Source organism: Phaethon aethereus, assembly GCF_964289735.1.
Source record: "Phaethon aethereus genome assembly, chromosome: W".
Lineage (NCBI taxonomy): Eukaryota > Metazoa > Chordata > Aves > Phaethontiformes > Phaethontidae > Phaethon > Phaethon aethereus.
This window is the reverse complement of record NC_138581.1, coordinates 32,776,749-32,797,231: the sequence shown is the minus strand read 5'-3', so window position 1 is coordinate 32,797,231 and position 20,483 is coordinate 32,776,749.

The window sequence follows — 20,483 nt, the reverse complement described above, 5'->3', positions numbered from 1 at the left end:
CTGTCAAGAGGCAGAACGAGGAGGCAGCAGTCTCTTTCCTTTTCTGTCCCACCTTAGAAATTAGTGATAGCAACCTTAATCATTAAACCAACAACTTAAAAAAGCAGTGTCCTGGTTTCAGCTGGGATAGAGTTAATTTTCTTCCTTATAGCTGATATAGTGCTTTGTTTTGGATTTGGGATGAAAATAATGTTGATAACATACTGATGTTTTCAGTTGTTGCTAAGCAGTCAAGGACTTCTCGGCTTCCCATGCTCTGGCCTGCCAGTGAGAAGGTGGGGGGTGCATGAGAAGCTGGGAGGGGACACAGCCAGGACAGCTGACCCAAACTAGCCAAAGGGATATTCCATACCATACGACGTCATGCTCAATATATAAACTGGGGGAGTTGGCCAGGGAGGTGTTGCAGCTTGGGAACTAACTGGGCATCGGTCAGCGGGTGGTGAGCTGTGCATCACTTGTTTTGCATATTCTTCATTATTATTGTTATTATTTCTTCCTGTCCTATTAAACTGTCTTTATCTCAACCCACGAGTTCTGCCTTTTTTCCAATTCTCTCTCCCATCCCGCTCGGGGTGATGGAGTGGTGAGTGAACAGCTGTGTGGTTGTTTTAGCTACCTGCTGGGTTAAACCACGACAAGCAGTTTAGTTAATAAATATATAATTTTCCAATAATAATGAGAGAGATGATCAGCTGAGAGAAAGACGGTTCTGGCTTTTAAGCAGAATTCCTCACTCCAATTCAATGCAGCGCTCTTCTTCGTTTTGATTTCACTTGGGAGTTCTGTGCAGAAGCTGATGGTATGATTTGGTCCATTACACTTAAGAGGGCATGTATTTATTATCCCATTTGTTTATGTAATCTGAATATTCCAGCTTGCATCTAATATATGGAAATTACAAGGCAGCTCAATACGATGTTCTGAGTGCAAGGTATATGTTTATCCTATAAAGACCTGTTTTGTAAAAAATGTCAGAGTGATAAGATTAATATGACAGTAAACTGCATTGCATTACTCCCTATACTGTTGAAGCAAACCTAACAGCCTCTCCCTGTGCTTGTACGCAGAAGAAACTTCCACTGAGCCTAATAGGAGATTTTCCCTATGTAGACACTGTTGGATTGGCCCTTCATCCATTCCTAACATCGGTGAATAAGCAAAGAGCTAACCTGGTATCCTTTTCCATTTGCAATCCAGTTTGCTAGTTTCCTTCTAGGAAGGGCTTAGGGTGAATTCATTTTCAGCTGAATATTAAGGAACAGGATTTATTAATGACTTAATGCAGACAGAGTGAAACCGAGCTCTGGTGCAAATCCTCTAGGATTTGAAGGAAATACACAAGTGCTTACAGGGCACATGGTCTGTATATGGCTAGTTCCTGCCATCAGATGTGGATATATAGGCATTATTAAGTATTCTGTTTAACACTACACATATTCATTGTCACTCATCATAATAAAAACTCCCATTTTACAGTGACATTCATTTACTGCTGAGCATCAGCCCAGGCAGAACTCCCAGTTCACTCCTGTATATAATCTCAGTGTCTGTCATTCACATGTAGAAAACTCAGCTCTTTATTTAGCACAGTGTTGGTGAAAGATAGACGTTTACAGGGACTCTCTGCCTTTGAGCTGTTCCATTAGTGCATGGAAAGCACCTTGCAGCCTGTGGCCTGTGACAAGCGCAGCAGATCGGCACTAAATCAAAAATCCGTGCCAGCCAGGGATCTAAGTCACCATGAAGGTCACAGCCATCAGCTGCATGCCATCCCAATCCAAACAAAACACGCTGGATACAGGGGAATTGTCACTACTCACAATAGGAGACAAACACATCATGTTAGAGTAATCCCCCAATAGCAGTGAAATGGATAACTGACCTTTTAAACACTTTTGAGTATTTAATAAAATTTTGAAGAGAGGGAAAGGAGACGTTAGTAATTTTTGGGTGCTTTTTATATTGTAACTGAAACATTGGCTCTGTGCCACAGCAACCCAAAACATTAACAAAGAATTTCTCTCTCAGTGTTGGGAGAGTTCATATTTTTTTAAAAGCTTGTGAATTAATTCTCTATATTTGGGGTTTTTTTTCAGAATCACAGAATCACTAAGGTAGGAAAGGACCTTCAAGATCATCAAGTCCAACCGTTAACCCAACACCACCATGTGCCCTAAATCATGTCCCGAAGCGCCGCATCCACACATTTTTTGAACACTTCCAGTGATGGTCACTCCACCACCTCCCTGGGCAGCCTGTTCCAATGCCTGACCACTCTCTTGGTGAAGAAATTGTTCCTAATATCCGATCTAAACCTCCCCTGGCGCAACTTGAGGCCATTTCCTCTCGTCCTATCACTAGTTACTTGGGAGAAGAGACCAACACCCACGTCGCCACAACCCCCTTTCAGGTAGTTGTAGAGAGCAATAAGGTCTCCCCTCAGCCTCCTCTTCTCCAGACTGAACAACCCCAGTTCCCTCAGCCGCTCCTCATAAGACTTGTGCTCCAGACCCCTCACCACCTTCATTGCCCTTCTCTGGACATGCTCGAGCACCTCAGAATCCTTCTTGTAGTGAGGGGCCCAAAACTGAACACAATATTCAAAGTGTGGCCTCACCAGTGCCGAGTACAGGGGCACAATCACTTCCCTACTCCTGCTGGCCACACTATTTCTGATACAGGCCAGGACGTAGTTGGCCTTCTTGGCCACCTGGGCACACTGCCGGCTCATATTCAGCCAGCTGTCAACCAGCACCCCCAGGTCCTTTTCTGCCGGGCTGCTCTCCAGCCACTCCTCCACAAGACTGTAGTGTTGCATGGGGTTGTAGTTGTCACCGAAATCGGGAATAAACCTTGTAACACCAATGTAGTGTTAAAAGGCAGGCATTCTTTATTCACGGCGCCGGGAACACGGGGGATAGCTCCTCCTAAATCGTGTTCGTCGATCAGTTCAAAAATCAAACATTTATAGGCAAGATTAATACATATTCATCAAGTGTCCATACAATGATTGGTTAAGTATTCCTCGCCTACCATGTAAATGACCACGCATGCTCACTATAATTTCTTGGGATTTTACTTCCTTAATCTTTTGAGTCGGAGGGTTTCTTGAGTGGGTGGTCTCTGAGTCGGTGGTTGCGATCTCCCCCTGCCAGAATTACCTTTCCTACAAAGTTCACTTAAACTTGGCAACACTAAATAGATCTTCACGGGCTGTCGGTCCAATATGCAATCATTCACCCCACAGTCCTTTGTTTTAAGACAAGACTATAGAATGAATAATTACCTACCCACTGGACCGTAGAACTGACCAAGGTGTTCCTTCTTTCTGACTGCTCACTATTAAAATAAAACATAATACCATGATCACAATGTTACAGTTAACTCCTTGATAATTAAATCAAGATGGGAAGGGTTAGGTGGGTTCTCAAGCAGCATTGCTGGTGCATAATGTTCTTAGAGTTACAACTTGCTACAAATTCACAAACCTATTTTCTAACCCTATTTTATTTTAATTCCCTACCACCTTGGTTACATTTCCCCCCTTTGGAAGTTTTGAAATAATTTCTTTTCAATACTTCCATTACAAATTAATTTCTTTATTAACAGTCAATCACTTTATTGTATGATGGTAGGAGCATTATTAGTTAGTCCATTTAAATTTTGGTGTTTTGTAGTCAATGCAAGTGTAATTCTGCTATCAATGGTAGCTCTTTTTGTAAATTTGTTTTTCAAACAATGATAAATGAATAATATTCCCAAAGATATTATTAATAATAATAACACAGTACCAATTAAGGACTTCACCCAAGAACTCAAGTTTCATCCCAATCCACTGAAAATTTTATCAAACCAATTTTCTTGCATGACTTGTTGTATTTCCTGAGTATCCTTTTCTATTTTTCTCAATAAGTCCAAATCATATTCAACATCCTGGGTAACATTTGGGATATGTATGCAACAATGATCTATCCTATCCATCAGGTATTCACAAACTCCATGTTCTTTTAGTAAGAGCATATCTAGAGCCATCTGATTTTGTAGGGTCATCTTCAAAGTGGCTTGTAACTGTAAATTTAGTTGTTTAAATCCTTTCCTTGTTATTTTGGCTAATCTTTTCACTTGACCTGTCAACTTATATAACCAATCCCTATTCCTGTAACTTGCCAAGGGAGTCAATAAGGATTCTAAGGCCCATCCAAGTTTCACTCCTGTTGAGGGTTCATTCCAATCATCATCATCAATTTGTGATCTTTTTGTCCATATTAACTTTAAATTTTCAGAATCTCCCCTAAAGGGAGCTTTCTTTCAGATTGGACATAATGTTGGCATTCCTAAAGTGATTTGTCTTACTTTCCCATCCACCGGTAAATGGGTGGTGCACGTTCCATCACTCATTGCCCAAACTAAATGTCCGGGGCTCTGAACTGTAGACCTTCTACAACTAAATATTGATCCCCTTCTAATTTTATATACACTAGTCAAATTTAAATCGTTCTTGAGTCCTCTGCACCAACACCCATATTTCAATGCAGCTGCCAAGGGAGGAACAACTTGGACTGCTCTATCAACTGCACTGCAATTACATATCTTTTTACAATTCCACCAGGGTACTATGTCTTCCTTTTCCCTGCATGTGGTTCCCCTGTCATTAACTGATGGGAAAACTGTAAAGACTGTTCTGTCCCAGGCAAAACACCATGAAGTATTAGCCATATATTGAAATTGAGATAGAATCGCCATAGACCACACTGAATCCCATGTAACCTCTGCCTCTCACTTAGTTTGATTTTCACAATTATGGACTACATGTCCAGCTTCCTCGGGGTCATGTACAGGGAGGCCTCTACTTATTTCTTTGCATAATTGTTTATCCCTTGTGCTTAATGCGCTCAAATTTGTTGTTAAGATTCCCCATGGAATTGATTCACCTACTGCTCTTGGAATTGGAAGACATGCAGTTATTTGGGTTACATTTTGTAAATTTGCAAATTTTTTTATCAATCCTACCATTAAATTTTCTTCTAGAGTTCTCCATGGAAAGTATATTAGCTGCTCTGCTTCACTCTTCCTTCCAATTGATCTATTATCATCCCAAACAATGCTCCCAACATCATAATTTTCCAAATCAAAACCCGTTTTTCCATATTTTCCAATGATAATTTCTTAAACATGTTTTAAAGTCAACTTTGCAGTCTCTGAATCCCTATTGATGACCTTCCATGACAGGGCTTTCTTCACTCGGGTGTAGTGTATCCCCAGTTCCACTCCTCCAACCTTGATTGCAGTATAAGTTGTTAACAGTACCTAGAATGGTCCCCTCCACTTTTCCTGCAGTGGTTCAGAGTTCCAAGTTTAAAGATCACCTGGCTGATACTGATGTACAGGCGTATCCAAGGCAAGTGACCTAGTCAGCACAATATATCTCCAAAGTGCTCCAAGGACTTTTCCTAAAGAAATTAGATACACTTTCAAATCAGTTTCCCCAGCTACCTTCATATCCCCTGGGATTAAAGGAGTCTGGTATGGTTTACCATACAGGACTTCATATGGACTTATACCGTCTCTTGATCTTGGTTGGATCCTGATTCTCAAGAGAGCTAGTGGTAAAGCCTGTGGCCGCTTCAAAGATGTTTCCTGACAAATTTTACTTATTTGTCTTTTCAACATTTGATTCAATCTCTCAATTTTTCCACTCGATTGTGGCCTCCAAGGGGTATATAAGTCCCATTTTATACCCAAAAGTTTACTGATCTGTTGAACTACATCTGCCACAAAGTGTGGTCCTCTATCAGAAGACATTCCCAATGGCACTCCAAATCTTGGTATTATTTCCTTCAACAACACTTTAACTACCTCTCTAGCTTTGTTGGTGCGGTAAGGGAAGGCCTCCGGCCATCCAGAAAATGTATCAATTAGTACTAATAAATACCTGTATCCATTCTGACTGCGTAACTCAGAGAAATCAATTTGCCAATAATCTCCTGAAGAATTTCCTTGTTTTATCATTCCTAGAGGTGGCCTCTTTTGGTTCATGGGGTTATTTTTAAGGCAGATTGGACATTTAGCTATTATTGATTTAACTATGCCTGTCATTCCTACACATACTACAAATGTTTTTAAACTTGAAACCATAGCATCTACTCCCCAGTGTGTTTGTTCATGTTTTTCTTTGCGAGTTCTGTCATAATTTGCAGGGTTACTATTACCTGTTTTTCTGATGTCACCCACCATCCCTCTGCATTTTGTGATGCTTCTAATTGTTTTTCTAATTGCTCATCCACTTTTTTGTACTTCGGTTTCAAATCTAAAAATTTTGTTTGTTTTACTGGTACTAGTGCAAGGATACCTCGTTCTGCGGCCGCTTTTGCAGCTTTGTCTGCCAATCGATTACCTATATTTACAGCCGTCTGACCAAATTGATGAGCTCTACAATGCATTACTGCCACTTCTTTCGGTCTCTGCACATCTTCCAGGAGTTGGAGAATTTCTTCTTTATACTTTATTGATGTTCCTTGGGCTGACAGCAATCCCCTTCCTTTCCAGTGGGCTCCATGAGCATGGATCATACCAAATGCATATTTAGCTTTTTTTTCCCTTCTGCTATTTGCAGAGCCCGCCTTAATGCCACCAATTCTGCTTTCTGTGCTGAGGTACTTACAGGTAGTGTCCTTGATTCCAATACCTCAGAGGTGGTGACGACAGCATATCCAGTGTGAAATATGTTTATCTGATTCGTGTGATGAAGTGTAATCTTCTGTACTTTCATGGATTTCTCCTGCACCATAAAAAGGGGTATTTTACAGGAGAAAGTTAAACTACTTTGCTGGTATATCAGCTCAAACCAGTTTGACCACTGACCGCATAGTATTGTGTAAAGAAAGTGCATGCATAAGGTTTGGGGTCATCCTGGGGGCACGCCGAGGAAGATTCGAGAAGACTCTAGCAGGAGAAGAGGGCATGCGCTGAAGAAGACACGCCTGTTCATTAATATGTATTAGAAGACACGCCTATTCATGAATATGTATTGGCGAACAGGACCACGCTTAGGAAGAGTCGAGAAGATTCTAGAAGGAGAAGAGGGCATGCGCTGAAGAAGACACGCCTATTCATGAATATGTATTAACGGGCAGGATATAAACCAGGAACAGGAACTGAACCGCGTGCGTCTTGGTGGAGCAGAGACTCCCGGCGCACCCAGCGCTGTTTGCTTACCTCTATTCGCTTAATAAATTGTAAATTTGAATTGGAATCCTGTTTGGGACTAAATCATTTATCACAATTGGGGGCTCGTCCGGGATGGTCTTGGTTCCTGAATTCTGACTTGATCTAGGAGGGGCGCCCCACCTTTTGGTGGCTCCTGATCGGGTCGGGTCGGGACTAACGCCATCCTGAACCTGAATAGGGGCAAGCAAAGAATTTTATTTTTTATGAGCTCCCTTGCCAGCTGCAGCAGTTTATTTTGCCCGTAATTCTGCGCGCGAAGATCCAAACGAAGACGACGGAGTCGTAAGTATTTAAGGTGTATACCGTTTGGTTGGGTAGGATTCGGTTGCCTGTGTGTGTAAGAGTGTGACTGAGACGGGACCTAGTTCCGAAGCGATTGTGGAGGTCTTCTAACCGCGGTTCCAATCTCCCGCGAGGGACTTGGCTGGTGAAGGACCGAAGCGATTCTTATAGGATTTGTGGGTGGGTGATAGGTCCTAAACCCCCTGCAAGACACTCTTACTGGTAGCCAAGGGCTGTAGGAATTGCCACAGTAAAAATTCCTAGATGGGTCAGACGAAATCGAGAACCCAGGACCAGAAGAAAGGGAGCGAATTACTAGAAATACCTCCGGAGAGTCCATTAGGAATAATGATTGAAAATTGGAATGATAGGGGCCCCAGAAAAGGAAAAAGTAAATTAAAATTAGTTCAATATTGTATGGTAGAATGGCCAAAAGAACCTTTGAGACCACATGTCTTTTGGCCTGTTTTTGGATCTTTTGAAGACTGGGTCTGCCAGGCCTTAAATATATATGTTAATTCAAAGGAACCTTTTAGTCAGGAGGAAAGTGATTATGCAGGATTATGGGACAGAACTTTACGTTCTTTTCCAGCCTCAATACTTACATTAAAAACAGATGAAAAGTTTGAGGAAGAAGAAGAGGGGAAAAGTGAAAAGGAAAAAGATGATAAATGGGAGCCACTGGATAACCTACCGCCTCCATATTCTAATAATCCATCTCCGGCGGCGGCTCCCCCTCCGGTGGCCGTAGTATCTCCACCACCAACAGCACCGGAGTTAGATCGACCTCCGGCTGCATGTACGAGAAGTAGGACTGCTGTATCTGAGGGAGCTTCTCTATATCCCTTACGAGAAGTACCCCTCGGAGGCAATCAGGGAGGCATCGGGTTTGTGGCAGTCCCATTAAATACCACAGACATAAGAAATTTCAAGAAAGAAATGGGGACCCTATTAGATGATCCCCTCGGAGTAGCTGAAAAATTGGACCAATTCCTAGGCCCCAATACTTATACCTGGGAAGAAATACAGTCCATTTTAGGGATCCTATTCACTGTTGAGGAAAGGGGAATGATTAGACAAGCTGGAATGAGAATTTGGGAAAGACAGAATCAGGCAGGACCCCCGGGAGATCAGAAATGGCCAAATGTGGATCCCCACTGGGATCATCAACAACCCCAAGGACAAATGTATTCTGGAATTGATCCGAATACAGTGGCTGGGACTGCACTCCTTAAAACACAATTTGTAGCTAAATCCTGGGGGGATATAAGAAGGAAATTAGAAAAATTGGAAGATTGGCAAGAAAGAGGATTAGAGGAGTTACTTAGAGAAGCCCAGAAAGTCTATGTTAGGAGGGACGAAGAAAAACAAAAAGCAAAAGCAAAAATTTTTGTAGCAGCAGTAAGGGAAAGTCAGAAAAATAAGACGACTCCTGGAGAGAAAAGGGAAAAAAGAATAGAGCAGACACCCCGGGGACAGCCTTATCGAGAAAGATTTACAATTCCCGTCTGTTACTACTGTAACAAGAGGGGACATGTTCAGAAGAACTGCAGTAAGCAGGAACAAGATGAGAAGATCTTCAAAGAAGACTAGGGGTGTCAGGGGCTCTATCTTCTGGGGACTTCAACATCAACAGAGCCCTTGATAAAATTATTAATTGGTCCCCATAAAGAGGAAGTTTTATTTTTAGTGGATACAGGGGCCGAAAAGTCAACCATTCAAAAACTTCCAAAAGAAATAGAAAAAGGGAAGAGTTACGTGTCAGTAGTAGGAGCAAGAGGAGAGCCTTTTAAAGTAAATATATTGAAAGATGTAGAAGTAGAAACAGAAAAGAAAATTTGTCTTAATGATTTACTTTTGCTCCCTGAAGCGGAATACAATTTATTAGGAAGGGATTTGATTTTGAAGTTAAGCTTGAGCATTCAGAGTCAAGGGGACAAATTGCAGATTAAATTATACACTTTAACACAAGAGGATGAAGAAGCTATTAACCCCTCAGTGTGGTATAAGGAAGGGGAAACTGGAAAGATAAAAATGGACCCCATAAGGGTTCAAATAGTAGATCCGCACCGCCCAATTAGAATCAAGCAATACCCTATACCTATGGAGGGTCGAAAAGGATTAAAACCTGTAGTTGATAGACTTCTGGAAAAAGGAACCCTAGAACCTCATAACACGCCCATTCTTCCTGTAAAGAAACCGGATGGGTCATACAGGATGGTGCAGGACTTAAGAGCTCTAAATCAGCGAACAATCACTAAATTACTTTATTGAGTCATATATCTATGCTTTTTGGGCCTGTCCTCTGGATGAGGGATCCAGAGATTATTTTGTCTTTGAGTGGGAGGACCCCGAAACAGGACGAAAACAACAATTAAGATGGACTGTGTTACCACAAGGGTTTACGGATTCACCAAATCTATTTGGACAAACTTTAGAAAAATTTCTACAAGATTTCACAATACCTAAGGAGGTAAAATTATTGCAGTATGTGGACGATTTATTAGTAGCAGGAGAAACTGAAGAGGGGATAAATTGTTAAATTTTCTAGGGGAAAAGGGATTAAAGGTGTCCCGATCAAAGCTACAGTTTGTAGAACAAGAAGTAAAATACTTAGGACATTGGCTGAGTAAGGGAAGGAAGAAGTTAGATCCTGATAGGGTATCTGGGATTCTATCCTTAAGACCCCCACAAACTAAAACGGCAATTAGGCAAATACTGGGATTATTAATATTGTAGACCATGGCTTGAAAATTATAGTCATAAAGTATCTCTTTGTGAATACATCAAGCCAGACAGCATATGGAGTTCTTACTCAAGACTGGGCAGGAATCAAAAAACCCGTGGGGTATTGTTCTAAGTTACTTGATCCAGTAAGCAGAGGATGGCCTGCTTGTCTCATTATTAATAGAGGAAGTTAGGAAGATTACCTTTAGTGCTCCTTTAAAAGTGTATACCCCACACAATGTCAGAACTGTTTTACAACAAAAAGCGGAAAAATGGTTAACGGACAGCCGAATCCTAAAGTATGAAGCAATACTAAAAGACTCCCCTGACTTAGAACTGAGGGTGACTTCTGCTCAGAGTCCAGCACAATTTTTGTTTGGAGAACCATCAGAGGAAGTACAACATAACTGTTTAGAGGTAATTGAGACCCAGACGAAGGTGAGACCAGATTTAAGAGATGCTGAGTTGAAAAATGGAGAAGCGCTGTTTATAGATGGCTCCTCCAGAGTGGTAGAAGGGAAGAGAAAATCAGGTTATGCAGTAATTAATAAGGACTTGAAACTTGTGGAAATTAATGATTGAGATGCAAATGCCCTGGACGAAATGTTTACCATTGGCACTTCTAAACATAAGAACGAAACCGTACAGTGAGACTGGATTATCGCCATATGAAATGTTATATGGCATGCCTTATTTTCAAGGCATGCCTTATTTTCAAGGAATGCCTCTGGGGAACAATGTAATTGAGGATCATAGTATCCAACAATATATAATTACCATTGGAAAAAGATTAAAAGAATTAAGAGAGATTGGGATGGTGGCCCAAACACCACCTTTAGGATTTGCAATTCATCAGTTAGAACCAGGAGATAAAATTCTGATAAAAACATGGAAAGAAGGAAACCTATCTCCCCTCTGGGAAGGACCTTTCCTTGTTTTATTAACTACAGAAACAGCTGTGAGAACTGCTGAAAAAGGATGGACACATGTGTCACGAGTGAAAGGTCCAGTGAAGGAGTGGAAGGACACATCTGACTAAATTGCTGTGGGAATTTTATTGCGGCTACTCCTGTCATAGAAACAGGAATGAAACATGAAATTCCCACAGTTGCTAAAAATCTATTTGTAAAGTCATTGAATATAACTAATTGTTACGTTTGTGGTGGAACAAATCAAGGTGAACGATGGCCATGGGAAGCTATGGAGAGAAATGTAAGTAATCCCCAAGTTTGGAAAACAATGGGAAAGGGTAATAGGAAACAACAATGGGTACTCCAAACGAGTATAATCGGAAGGAGTTGTTGGCAAAAGAAGAACAGGAAAAAGGAGCTGGAACTAGAATTTGTCCTTTGTGTAGAAGGTGGTGTGTATTTGTAAGATTAGTGTTGCACGCTAACTGGCAGTTTTCTGTAGCCATAAAGCCTTGCAAATAAAGAGGATTGCCAGGCTCGGGCAAGTGCTTAGGTCTGGACAAACCACTGATCTAGCAAAGCTCTGGCCTTCACAAGCAGTGCTCAATTAATTTGGGTACTAAGAAAGCACCCCCTTAAAGGAAAGAAGAGGGCAAGACCGGAGGGGAACTGATGTTGCGGCTTAAAAAGGGTCTGCCAAGGGCTGCAACCCCTTTGGGCTGTGACCGCCGATCACTATGGCCCTGACCGGACCTCTTCTAGTTCTACTTGGGAGTGAGTTCCTTGGACTCTGACTATGGCAAATAACTGTAGTCAATATTGGAACAAGTCCAGCTGGGGTTTACCCCAGAAAAATGGAAAAAGTGAGGACCTTTTCTAATTGTACAGCGCATACCTGTAATCAACAATAAAACCTAGTTTTTTCCTGTTACCCATAAATTAGGGAGAACGAATGGCCTCCTGAGAGACAAACTTGGAATGGAATAGGATTTTGGGGAGATTTTATGGGTGGTGATCGGCTTACTAAAATGGGGATAGTTGTATTGAGGATATGTGGGGGATTGTTACTAGATTAATCTACTCGGTTATACTCAATTGGAAATGAAAACACGAATCAATACTATAAAGAAAAAGATGGGGGATTGTGAAATATGTTCATCTGATTCGTGTGATGAAGTGTAATCTTCTGTACTTTCACGGATTTCTCCTGCACCATAAAAAGGGGTATTTTACAGGAGAAAGTTAAACTACTTTGCTGGTATATCAGCTCAAACCAGTTTGACCACTGACCGCATAGTATTGTGTAAAGAAAGTGCATGCATAAGGTTTGGGGTCATTCTGGGGGCACGCCGAGGAAGATTCGAGAAGACTCTAGCAGGAGAAGAGGGCATGTGCTGAAGAAGACACGCCTGTTCATTAATATGTATTAGAAGACACGCCTATTCATGAATATGTATTGGCGAACAGGATCACTCTGAGGAAGAGTCGAGAAGATTCTAGAAGGAGAAGAGGGCATGCGCCGAAGAAGACATGCCTATTCATGAATATGTATTAACGGGCAGGATATAAACCAGGAACAGGAACTGAACCGCGTGCGTCTTGGTGGAGCAGAGACTCCCGGCGCACCCAGCGCTGTTTGCTTGCCTCTATTCGCTTAATAAATTGTAAATTTGAATTGGAATCCTGTTTGGGACTAAATCATTTATAACACCAGCCATTCATTTTCCTTCTCGTACAAAACTGCTTCCATCTGTGTATAACTCCAGATCAGGGTTTTCCAGAGATTCATCTCTCAGGTCTGGTCTACTGGAATAAACTTGATCAATAGTTAACAAACAGTCATGCTCTAAATTTCCTATTGGATTCTCTGTTGACAAAAATATTGCTGGATTAACAATCGGTGTGGTTTTCAATGCCACATCATCTTGTTCCAATAGGACAACCTGATACTTCAGCATTCTGCTGGGGGATAGCCAGTGACCCCCCTTTTGCTCTAGAACAGTTATTACCATATGCGGTACGTACACCACCATCTTTTGGCCCATGGTTAGTTTTTGAGCTTCTTGGATCAGCAATACCATTGCTGCCACAGCGCGTAAACATCCTGGCCATCCTTTACTCACGTTGTCAAGTTGTTTAGAGAAGTATCTCACTGGTCGTTTCCAGGATCCCAGCCGTTGCGTCAGCACTCCAAGAGCCAGATGTTGCCTTTCATGTGCAAACAACTCAAAAGGTTTGCTCACATCAGGTAATCCCAGAGCAGGTGCCATCATTAATGCCTTTTTCAGTTCTTTGAATGATTTCTGACATTGAGGTGTCCAAGTCAGATACCGATCCTTGGATTCCTTTAAAGCTTTATACAGTGGCTTTACATACAGTCCATAAGCCAAAATCCAAAGTCGGCACCACCCAATCATTCCCAGAAAAGTTCTCAATTCTTTTGGGCTACTTGGTTCAGGAATTTGACAGATAACTGCTTTTCTTTCATTTCCCAATTGTCTCTGTCCTTGGGATATTTCAAATCCCAAATAAATTACTGTTTCTTTTCCTATTTGGGCCTTATTTCTGGAGACTCTATATCCTCCTTGGCCTAGGAAATTTAGTAAACTGATAGCAGAACACTTCCCTTTTGGTCCTGACTTTTCCATATCTCTAATTCCTTGGCCAATTGATTCCCAAATATCGTAGGGCTATGTTTGAGTCCTTGTGGAAGTACAGTCCATGTCATTGGGTCTTTCGTCCTGTGGCCGGACTTTCCCACTCAAAAGCAAATATGTTTTGGCTGCCTATATCTAGAGGTATGCAGAAGAAGGCATCCTTTAAATCTAGTACAGTAAACCACTTATGTTCCTCTTTTAAAGAAGTCAGTAAAATATATGGATTAGCCACTACTGGGTGTATATCTTGGACTATCTGATTTATAACTCTTAAATCCTGAACCAATCGGTATTCCTTGCCTCCGGACTTCCTTACTGGTAATATGGGAGTGTTATATTCTGATTCACACTCTATCAATAGTCCATATTCTAAAAATTTTGTAATCAACCCCTCTAATCCTTTTCGAGCCTCCCACTTAATAGGATATTGTTTTTGTCTTACCAGCTTGGCTCCAGGTTTTAAAATCACCTTTACCAGCTCTGCCAATTTAGATCGTCCCAGAATTCCACTTGCCCAGACCAAAGGAATGACTGCATTTTCCACTTCTTCTGGAATCTGTTCTTCCCTGTAGGAATCCTGTAACATAAACACTCTTGCCTCTATGGCTTTTGATTCTGGTATTAGCAATTTAATCTCTCCATCTTTGAAAGTTATTTGTGCGTCTAATTTACTCAATAGATCTCGTCCCAACAAAGACAGTGGACATTCAGGCATATACAGAAACTGGTGAGTTACCCATTGTTTTCCCAATATAAACTTTAATGGCTCTAATAATGGCCAATTTTCCTTCTGCCCTGTCGCACCAACAACATCTACTGATTTGTGACTAAATTTCCCTTTACATGTATTCAATACTGAATAAGTAGCTCCAGAAACTCTGTTTCTTCATTCCCTAGCTTCAATGTAACCAGACATTCAGCTAGGGTTGATTCCCCCAGTCCCCTTCATAGTTCTTCATCCAGAGTCAATAATTTAATTGCCCAGAGAGCCGGATCTAATTCTCCTGCCTTAGGACATTCTCTTTTCCAGTGCCCACGCTCCTTGCAAACAGCACATTGATCTTCTACTAATCGGGGCTTATTTTCCTTCTCTCTCCGATATTCATTCCTCGTCCTCTCCCTCTGCCTATCCTGTTATTCCCTGCCAAAACTGCTAGTAGCTTTCCACCCCTTCGGGCTTGCCTCACCTCTTTTTCTTTTTCTCTATTGTTATATACAGCCCAAGCAATTTCAAGCATTTTACCCTAGCCACCCTTTCGGGATCCTCCCGATAGGTACCTGCAGTCTCTTTCCATGATCTTAAATCAGTAACTGAAAAAGGAACTTTCACTACCACTGGACCATCATTCCCCACCGCTTCTCAGAGAGGGGCTTGGAGGGAAGTTAGTCTTACTTACCCCCTCCTTCTCCCTGAAATTGGGCTAAATCCCACTGCTTCCCCTTCCTTGGGAGAAGTAGGAGGACTATCATCCTCCGAATTTTGGATCTCTCTTCCCTTTTCCCACCTTCGGTGAGGAGCAACCATTAATTCAATATCTTCCTCCTCAGTTCCATTTTTCCAACAATTTTCTTTAGTATTATAAGTAGAACAACCCCTTTTCGAGTTCTCATCACATTTTCCCTTTTTCACAATCTTTACCATGGGATCATACGGATGTATTCCACACTGTCTCTGCCATTCTGAATGATTTTGTAGTGTAAAGAACAAATCAACATAAGCCATTTCTTCTCATTTACCCTCCTTTTAACAAAACAACATTAATTGCAAGATGGTGTTATATTGCAATGTCCCATTTTCTGGCCATTTCTTCCCACTGTCCAACCTATACATTGGCCACCAATGATTACAATATTCAATTAATTGCTTCCGAGTCAGAGGATCACCCCCCAGATTTTTCCAATGCCTCAAAATACATACCAAAGGTGGTTTTTTTGTGGGATAGATCTTTTACTCGGAAATGTTCCCATCTTCCCAAGACTAGTGGGTGTGATTGTGCACTATCACAGGCACTAGTCGGAGGGACCCCTACTCTCCTCGAGGGTCCCTCTGGATCTTCTAGCCCCCTGCTAGAAATCCCCCAATCTCCTTACCTGGGCCCCTAGCCCAACCTTGCGAGGCTTTCGCCGCGTCTTATAGGCAGGCATTCCTTGTGAGGGTCTCGTACCCTCACCCTTTCCAGAGGTACCTTTCAGCCCTACTCTGCATAGCTTTCGCCGCGCCTTACGAGCAGGCTAGTGGGACTCGAACCCACGTTACTTCAATCCTTTAATGAATGCCTTATTACCATTCCAGGGGACTTGCCCAGAATTCTTCGGTCCGGGGATCAGAGGTTCTCCCCGAGAATCCCTCGGTGCCGGCTGGAGGCCCTGTGATCCCACGGATCCGTTGAGATTCACAAGCAGTGTCCCATCTGGGTCGCCAAAACTGTCACCGAAATTGGGAATAAACCTCGTAACACCAATGTAGTGTTAAAAGGCAGGCATTCTTTATTCACGGCACCGGGAACACGGGGGATAGCTCCTCCTAAATCGTGTTCGCTCGATCAGTTCAAAAATCAAACATTTATAGGCAAGATTAATACATATTCATCAAGTGTCCATACAATGATTGGTTAAGTATTCCTCACCTACCATGTAAATGACCACGCATGCTCACTATAATTTCTTGGGATTTTACTTCCTTAATCTTTTGAGTCGGAGGGTTTCTTGAGTGGGTGGTCTCTGAGTCGGTGGTCGCGATCTCCCCCTGCCGGAATTACCTTTCCTACAAAGTTCACTTAAACTTGGCAACACTAAATAGATCTTCACGGGCTATCGGTCCAATATGCAATCATTCACCCCACAGTCCTTTGTTTTAAGACAAGACTATAGAATGAATAATTACCTACCCACTGGACCGTAGAACTGACCAAGGTGTTCCTTCTTTCTGACTACTTGTTATTAGAACAAAACATAATACCATGATCACAGTGTTACACTTAACTCCTTGATAATTAAATCAAGATGGGAAGGGTTAGGTGGGTTCTCGAGCAGCATTGCTGGTGCATAATGTTCTTATAGTTACAACTTGCTACAAATTCACAAACCTATTTTCTAACCCTATTTTATTTTAATTCCCTACCACCTTGGTTACATAGTGACCGAAGTGCAGGACCCGGCACTTCGCCTTATGAAACCTCATACAGTTGACCTCAGCCCATCAATCCAGCCTGTCCAGGTCCCTCTGTAGAGCCCTCCTACCCTCCAGCAGATCAACGCTCCCACCCAACTTGATTTCGTCTGCAAACTTACTGAGGGAGCACTCAATCCCCTCATCCAGATCATCTATAAAGATATTGAATAAGACCGGCCCCAGAATCGAGCCTTGGGGAACACCGCTTGTGACCGGCCGCCAGCCAGATTTAATGCCATTCACCACAACTCTCTGGGCTTGGCCATCCAGCCAGTTCTTTACCCAGAGAAGACTACACCTGTCTAAGCCATGAGCTGCCAGTTTCTGCAGGAGAATGCTGTGGGAGACGCTGTCAAAGGCTTTACTAAAGTCCAGGTAGACAACATCCACAGTCTTTCCCTCATCCACTAGGCGGGTCACCTGGTCATAGAAGAACCATCTATTTTTCCTAAATAGATGCTCCCTGTTCAGAATAATTTTCTCTTTTGAATGCCAAGAAACTTACCCAAGTGTCCTTAAGCAGTTGATTAATCTGAAAGAGATTTAAGTGAAGATACAGTTGTTGTGAACAGTATCTTTCCTAAAAAATGTAACCCAAAGCAATGTTCAGCATTGCATACTGTAATAGCAGCACAAAGCTAAATGAGGGGAAAATAGAGGGACAGGGAGATTAAGAGGTTTAAGTAAAGCAGTCAAGCTAGTCTACTGCCTGAGTTGAAATGAGATGAAGAGATATTGAAACAGCAGGATCTGAACTGACAAAGCCGTATGCCTTCTCTCAGCCAGGCTGCAGGAGGGGAACCAGGTGTTTGGTAGTGCTGCGTACGAACCCCCATGCTGGTATGTGGCTGATCTTCTCACTGGGGTCTGCGTGGGAGGTGCCCGTGTCATGTATAGCTCTCCATCCTTCCTCCACAGAAAGTGGTGATGAAAACCATTTCCCTCTACAGGACTCCGCATGGTCAAGAGGACAGAGAAGGAAGAACAGCGATGGAGGTGAAAAAAGAAATTCTTCCCCTGTGGCCACCAGTGGCCGATCTCCCTGCCCAGCCCTGGGGGCTGGAGCTCAGGGTCTCCTCTCCTCCCATGAGAGTCTGATTGCTGGGGCTGTGGGTTGACTCATGGTGGACCTGAGCACACAGGTTTCTGTTTGGGATGCCCTGGCATTCTGCAAGTTCCCCCTGGGTTCACGGAGAGCTTAGAAAATTTGGAGGTTTGGGAGCTAAACCCCAGCATCATTCCACTGATTTAGTCCCTTCTCTCTGGAAAAATTTTGGAGCAAACTCCCGAAGTGAACTCCAGAGAAAAATGCCTCCCCTTTTCCAGGTCCCTTCCCTCAGGCTTTACTCAAGGGGAGCCCTTCTCATTCCTTCAGGATGAACTATGTGGTCTGATGGATGGAGTCTTTATTTCCCCAGTTCTACAGTAACTTATGTTCAAAAGAAAAAAAACACAATTATGCTGCCTGCCTGTCTGTGTGTGTGGCATACAGGGCATGTGGGAGGGCAGGATGGTTTCCCTTCCTTTGCTATCCTAAATTGCAAAGATTGTGTGCAGCTGTGTGAGAGGAGAATGAGGGCCCCTCAGGAATAAAATAACCAGAAGAGGGAAGGTAGAACTGCTTCCCCTTGGAGATCTCCACCTCCTGGTTTGGGAATTTCTTTTAGAAATGTAAAATGCATAAAACAAAAGGAAAGGGTATGAATGGGTAGTATAGAAATAACATTTATGTAATCTACATGAACAGATCTATTGCAGTATCAAAGCTTATTTTAGCTATGGTTTTTCAGCCTTTGATAGACTAATTTGCTGCATCATTAATTATACAGAAAGCTAATTTAAATAAGATACAAACCAATGCACTGAGTCAGGCTACAGATTCATCAGTGCACAGCAGTGGATACATTTTCTTAAGAGAAGAGTGAAGTAAGGCACATATAGAAGTAATCCCTCCTGTACCATACTTCCATGGCTCAGTCAGATGTTGAACCATCATGTTTAAAAACAACCAATGGACCTACCTTTCATGAAACTGACTATTCCTTTCCTGAAACTATTTCAATGTCCTTTCCTAATGTCCTGGTTTCAGCCAGGATAGAGCTGGTTTTCTTCACAGAAGCTAGCATGAGGCTATGTTTTGGATTTGGGATGAGAAACTGTTGATAATGTGCTGATGTTTTGAGTTGTTGCTAAGTAGTCAAGGACAGTCCAGCTTCTCGTGCTGGCCTGCTAACAAGAAGGCTGGGAGTGCACGGGGAGCTGGGAGGGGACACAGCCAGGACAGCTGACCCAGACTGGCCAAAGAGATATTCCCTACCATACAACGTCACGCCCAATACATAAACTGGAGCTAGCCGAGGGGGGCGGGAATTGCTGCTCGGGGACAGGCTATCGATCACCGGGTGGTAAGCAATTGCTGTATTGGGCATCACTTGTTCTTGTACATTCCTTTGTCGGTATTATCATTGTTGTTATCATTGTTGTTTCTTTCTCTCTTGCTGTCCTATTAAACTGTTTTTATCTCAACCCACGAGGTTTTTTTCCCAATTCTCTCTCCCATCCCACCCAAAATGTGCCGGGAAAATGTGCGTTGTGGGCGGCTGCCACCTGGTGGCACCGGGGGACGAGCCCGAAGGGGGGGGACGAGACTCTGGCTCCTGGGGCAGGTTTTTCCTCCTTTTGTCTGAGACTCAGGGTCAGGATTTTGTCTTCGCTGTGCCAGAGCTTTCCGTAAATCCATGCGCATCTCTGAATGGCATTATTTGATTTAAATTCTCCTTAATGGCAGTTTCGTAGACTCTCAAGCGAGGCAGGTGCTTGAAAAGGAGCCAGCATGAAGTGTCCTTTCCTCTTTCCTTTTTCTTTTTCTTGTTAGTTAATAAAGTTTTTGTATTCATCATTCATCAGGAATCAGCCTGGAAGCGTGCTCTGTTTAAACACTCTGGCTTTTCATTCAATGCATCCATTATGTTTCTGAAATAAATTGCAATAAACAGTATTTAATGATAATCAATGTATTAATAAACATGCAAATTATATTAAAAGACATGGTTTGAAAAAGCTTTCATTTGTAAATATGGTAGCTTAAAACAGGAAGCATATCTAAAAGCCATTTAGATACAGTAGCCTAACTCTAACACTGTGGCTGATTTATAAAGTGGTTTGCAAGTTGATCTTTTTTCCACAAGGGGATACGTAGAACTGTTGCATATCAGATTTTGTTAACATCTGATGGGTTGTTGCTAACAGGTTAAAAGCCTAATATTCACAACCGTTCCTCTTATTTAAATTAAAGCAATCTTATTCCACCTTTGTAATTTTTGTGCTCATCCTAACATATGCATTTACATAAAGAGTTTATGAATCACAGTGAAAGCAATTTGAATAAGCTTTTCAATCAGTGCTACATCTTAGTGCCTGATTTAGATAATTCATTGTCTAATGGGCTCTTCTGGACTCTGCGTCTCCTTTTTGGGGGGCCCAGTCTATTGAACTGGCTGTCCC